We start from the raw sequence: 6,446 nt of genomic DNA, 5'->3' as shown, positions 1-6,446 counted from the left end.
ATCTTTTATACCTTATTCTTGCTATCTCCAGGCAGTCTTTTTTTCACACTGAGCATAAACTTTTCCATTTCGGGGGGTTTATTCGTCTCCATTACCTCCTTCACTGCAAGATGCCTCATTTATGCTCAATAAAATCGTCCGTTAACGGTAAGAAAAGAAAAACGGCCTGGGGTTGAACGGGCTTGAGATTATTTAAAAAAAAAAAACATTAAAACCAAAGTGAAAATGCATTGAGAAAAAAATGGAGGGCAAAATAATACAAATAAGAATGTTAACTTTTCCGCCGCCATGGATGCACTTCGGTTTGCTCCGCGTTAGCGCCGAAATGAAGGGAGGGAGAGAGGGAAAGGGGGAGGAGGGCTACTGGCGTTATAACCACATAATAGTGGCCCACAATAGACTGGGAGGGCTGATCTCAGAAATTTTATGCCCGCAAAATAGAAAGAGCAGCAGTGTAGTGTAGTGTATAGGCTTGGTATAGCTTCAAAATGCGGTGCGTGTCTATGGAGAAGGGGGGATATAAAATGCAGGGAGTTTCCGCATACCTTAGGCCTCCCAACCTTTTGCCTTCCATCTTCGGAGCCTCCACAAGATGCTGTGTGAGTGTGTCCCAGGGTCCTACAACTCTTAATCCGGCTCTGTATATTTTTTTGACTGATGTTGGCATGGGAGATTTCACCGTACCCCTCCCTTAGCGATTTATTCCCAATACTTCATCTCACTATCATCCTGGACGTTATTAATGAAAGCTGAACCGATATAAAAAGGATATAAATAGCATACAAAAGAATGTTAAGGCGTAATAAACAGTTTAAATCACCGAGTATAACACTATATCCAAACCATCTTACTCAGCCAATGGAACTTTCAAGCAGTCCAAAATTCAGCTCTCGATTATAATTTCCCTCAGTTGAACAAAATTGTCGCGAAAAATAAATTAATCCACAGAGGGCAAAAAGACTGAGAACGGAAAATAAGTGACAAAAACGAAGACAAAGGAAAACGAAAACAGGAAGCTGAGACAAAGAGAGAGAGAGAGAGAGAGAATGAACAATGAAAATGTCAATAAAATACAAAATGAAAATAAAGACGAGGGGAAATATACATAAAAAGGATTGCACTAACAGGGAGGGAAGTGCCATCACGAAATAAAAGGACACGAAAGAAGGACAAGGTAATGAGAAAATATGAAAAAAGACGAATGGTATAATATGCACCAAAAATATCCAATAAAAACTGATTATATTGATGGATCGATTTAGAAAAAAAAAAAAAAAAAGAAAAAGGGGACAAAATAGCAATTACTTTAACCCATTCAATCCGATAACGTATATATATATTTTTTTTACCCTCACACTCAGTTTTGGGGTGATTTATCGAATAGAGGATGTGAAATATAGCCTTCATTAACGCATTCAATTTGAGATACCCTTCCTAAGTTTAAATAAAATCGTAAGGAAATAGATAAATAAATAGATAGATGACTAAATAAGTAAAAATACGTCGTGAATAAATAAGCTAGATCACACTTCCTAACACGGACCAGAGATAATATTAATGAGAAACAGAACATACACATACACGCTCCAAAAAAGATAAAACAATAATTGGGAGAGAGAGAGAGAGAGAGAGAGAGAGAGAGAGAGAGAGAGATGGCTTCAACCCACATTCACAATGAGAACATGAAAGTTTGTAAGTGATAGTAACTTGGGTGTAAGGGCCACAAACACGCCGCCCTTAATGAGGTAACTGGTGTGTGTGTGTGTGTGTGTGTGTGTGTGTGTGTGTGTGTGTGAGAGAGAGAGAGAGAGAGAGAGAGAGAGAGAGAGAGAGCGCGACCAGCGTATTTAAGTAACCTCTTCAGCCCAAGGTGTGAAGCTAAAAAAAAATGTTTGGGTAATTAAACAAATAAATACATAAAATACATACAGTACATACATATATATATACATACACGCTTACTAAGGAATTAATTGAGACTTCCTAAGCACTCCAGGCCTCAGTGTCTCTCAGGGGTTATATGAAAGCATCTGGAGGTTGGTGACGAAATAATAATAATAATAATAATTCTGAAGAGGCACGTATAGACACTTCACGCTGAGCTAAGGTTACTTCTCTCACTATCCATCCCTACCCTCTCCCTCTATCCCTCTCACCCCTGCCTACCTTTCCTCCACAAGCCTCTCTCCTTCTCCCTCATCCCTGACTTCTCTCCCTCTCCACCCACCCCAATTCCCCTCTCCTTCCCACCCCAATCTCTCTCTTTCCTCCTACATTCTCACCTTTCTCATGTCTCTCTACACTCTTTCCCCTCACCCCTTACCCTCCTCCAAACTCTTCCCCTTCCCCCTCTCCCTGTGCCTCTTTTCCCATATTTTCCTATCTACCCCTTAACTACTGTCCTCGTCGCGTCTCCTCGTCATCCCTTTTCATCTCTTCTCCCTACCTTCCTCACCCCTACCCTTATTCCTCTCTTTCCCTCCACACATTTTCTTCTTCCCCTTTTACCACCTCATGTTCCCCCGCCTCACCAACATTTTAGTCCTTGCTCTTGCTTTTTTTTCTCTCTCTCTCCTTCCCACCTCTCACCTCTACCACTCTTCTTTTCCAGGTCTTCATTCTTATCCCTATCCTCCCCTTCCCCCTTCATTCCAAACTTGTCATCGTCACCCCTATTCTTTTTCCTTCCCCTTCCCATTCTTCCCTCCCCCTACCCTGTAATTTCTATCTATTCAGCCTTACCTCTACATTCTCTCCCTTTCCCATCCATTCTCCCCTCTCCCCCCCCCTCCATATCCATTTTCCCTTCTACATCCTCACTCCTTTCTCCCCTCCTTCCCTTCCCTCCTCCCCTTTTAACCCATCTCCCTTATCCTGTCCCCATTTCACACCTATTACCCTTCTTTTACCTATTTAGCTCCCCACTCTCGCCTCATCCCTATCTTTCCGTCCTTACCCATGTACGTTCTATCTTCTCCCCAATCCACCTCTTTTACACTCCTCCCATATCCTTCCCGTCTCCATCTCTAACCTCCCTCCTCCCCCTCTCCCCACCCCTCCCATCTCCCCTCTTCCCTCTGCCTCTCCCCCTCCCCACCCCTCCCATCTCTCCTCTTCCCTCTGCTTCCCCCCCTCCCAACCCCTCCCCTCCTCCAACCCCCAATCTACCTGGCAGAGACCCGTCGGAAGACCCAAAAATACCCAGTACAAACATCCGATGACACTTCTCACTCTCTTCCTCTTATAATTCCCAGTTTATATTCGCCGCCTCAGTGTATTTTGGCAGCGAAAATGGGGTGATTAGGTGAAAAAAAAAAAAAATTGGCTAAAATCATGCGTTAAGTGTTGTAATTGACCGTGTACTTTGGCGAGAGAGAGAGAGTCACACACGCTTAGTCTCGTCGTAATTTACTGTACACGATTGCCAGCTGAATGTACAGTACTCTCGCTCCGATTTTGATCCGTACAATCAGAAACTCTTCCATACTATTCTGAGAAACCAATCGAGTTGAAAGATACCTTCACTTGGCTTCGCATGTCATCGCTCACTCTCATAATTTTTTTTTTTGCAGTGAGGTGGATCTGTATGTATGTCCGCGACTGAACTCTGGCACTGAAAGAGGGGTGGATAGATGGACAGGTGGGCCAAGATTAGACTGGGGAGGTAAGAGAGAGGGTGGATTATACAGAAGAAAGTGGATGACAGAAGATAGTGGATGATGCCAAAAAGGTATGAGGGAGAGTGGATGACAAAGAGGACAGTGGATGAAGACAAAAAAGTATGTGGAAGAATGGATGACAAAGAGGATAGTGGATGAAAACAAGAGGTATGACGGAGAGTGGATGACAAAGAGGACAGTGAATGAAGACAAGAGATATGAGGGAGAGTGGATGACAAAGAGGACAGTGGATGAAGACAAGAGGTATGAGGGAGAGCGGATGACAAAGAGGACAGTGGATGAAGACAAAAGGTATGAGGGAGGGTGGATGACAAAGAGGACAGTGGATGAAGACAAGAGATATGAGGGAGAGTGGATGACAAAGAGGAGAGTGGATGAAGACAAGAGGTATGATGGGGAATGATAAACATGCACCTTGGTTCATTAAACTCTGACAACGAGAGTGAAGTGGCTGGGAGGAGGAAGAGCGGCAGTCGGAGATCAAAGGGGAGGTGCATGATAGAAAGGTTGTTAACATAAGGAGCGGCTGGTTAAATTCACTCCCTTCCTCTTATGATTCTGAGTTAATCTTCCTGTTAAATTTAGCTACCGTGGCTATGAGAGTGGGGTTGGTTGGAGGGAGAAGGACAGGTGGGCCAAGATTAAGGTGGAGGTACAGTTGCCTGTAAATATTCGGTTCCTCTTCCTTTCCCCCAAACAGCTCAGAACATTACATTAGTTTTAATATTTCAAAACAGAGGTCGGCTAAAATTAACTACTTAACCAAACAAATTACAGAGACTACCAGATTCATGTCAGGTTGGAAGGAGGAGAGTTAGACCAAGAACAGGATTAGGGTGCATGACAGAGAGGTGGTTAGAAGAGACTGGAAAAAATAGATCTACCAGATTAAAATTAAGGTGAATGAGAAAGGGTGAATTGGAAGGAGAGCTAAACCAAGAAGAGAATTACGGTGCGTGACAGAGGGGTGGTGAGAACGTGAGGTCAGCCAAGATCAAGGCGGTGGGGTATATCAGGGAGGGTGACACTTCTCATCTGATGGCTCACCTTGCTTATATTTAGCTGGTGAGGGGGTTGGAAGTAGAATCAAGGTCAAGGTGAAGGAGTATATGAAGGAGGTTGAAGGAAGAAGCAGAGGTAGATGACGGTTAAGGTGATGGAGTATATGAAGGAGGTTGAAGGAAGACATGAGGTAGATGAAGGTCTAGGTGAAGGAGTATTATGAAGGAAACTGGAGGAAGAAATAGTTGCTGATGACGGTTAAGGTGAAGGAGTATATGAAGGAGGTTGGAGGAAAGAAGCAGGGGTAGATGAAGGTCAAGGTGAAGGAGTACATGAAGGAAGGAAGTTGGAGGAAGAAAGAAAACAGACCCAGACCCGTATTATCTTCCTTATCAACTTATTTCTCCATATGACTCGTTAATATCCTCACTGTATATTTATGTAATCAATGTTGGTACTGAAAAAACATAAAGTAGCATAAAAAGTTACAGTAGGTTGTAATATTCAAGATAAATCGCTAGGGGAAATGGTGCAAAGAATCCTCCCCACCCGAAAAAAAAAAAAAAAAAAAAAAAAAAAAAACGGACCGAAGAACAAGATGGAGACCAAAAAAAAAAAAAAAAAAAAAAAAAATCACTAGTCATCACAACTACCACAATCATCACCACCATCACCAGTACCACAACTCAGAGCATCAACAGTACTAAAACAACTACCAATTCTCATTACTACTCACTATCACCACTATCAAAATTACCACTACCATCATTACCACTATCATTACGACCACATTACTACTTACCATCCCTACTACCACAGTTACTGCTACCATCACCACCATTACCTAAACTACTACAACTACCACAACAACAACAACAATCACATTATCACTTATACTCCTTCACAGTGTTAAATGACTTCCTTCTTTCACTATTTGTTAAAAAGTAACTACACTTACGATACAACGACAACAACCACGACTACGAGAAGGGCAACGGCAACGACTACGACTACTAAAGCTACTACTATTATCTGCCTCAGCGAAATTTACCACCAGTATCACTATTCTTGCTTTGCCATGTTTCTCTTCTACTCAAACTTTTAGCAATCAATCTTTTCTGTAACAAGCAGCCTCGAAAGGACAGTTAGGCCTGCTGGTGTCTGCTTTCTCTTGTATTCCTTTGTACTCTCACCACTGCTGCCATGAGAGCAATCACTATCAGTACTACTGCAAAAGAACAGTACCCCCACATCACCCTCTCTCAAAACACACCCGCTCCCCTTCCCCCTCTCTCTCAAAACAAACTCCACGTCTCTACAACCCCCCCCCCTTTTTTTTTTCCTACGGGGTCCGTTAAAAAGTCTTCTGCTTTGTAAATTACTTTAAGGTGTCATGAGATACTTTTTCGTGACTTTCACAAATAATCTGCACTTTAATTTACTTAATACCGTGTTAAAATGACAAAAATGCAATATTTTTTTTTTTTGTATTTTTCTTTTTAAACTCACAAATTTTCCTTTGCTGACATCAAAGTTGAGAAGTAGGCTATGCCTATAATTGAGCATTTTCACAAGTTTTGCAATTCATGATAAACTAATTTCACCCAACGGCTAACTGACAAGGAAAACATCCAACCTACATAATAAGTACTGACATATAAGGATGGATATTTGTTGGCAAGTGGTGATGTTGGAGGTCTGCCGGGGATCTCCCCACTACGCAGCGTGTGATAGATGGGTCGAGTACGCCATATCATAGTCCTT

The sequence above is a fragment of the Coenobita brevimanus genome, chromosome 86 (assembly GCF_032717465.1).
Source record: "Coenobita brevimanus isolate Jiangsu-jjx chromosome 86, ASM3271746v2, whole genome shotgun sequence".
NCBI lineage: Eukaryota > Metazoa > Arthropoda > Malacostraca > Decapoda > Coenobitidae > Coenobita > Coenobita brevimanus.
The sequence above is the reverse complement of the archived record's forward strand: the minus strand, read 5'-3'. Positions refer to the sequence as shown.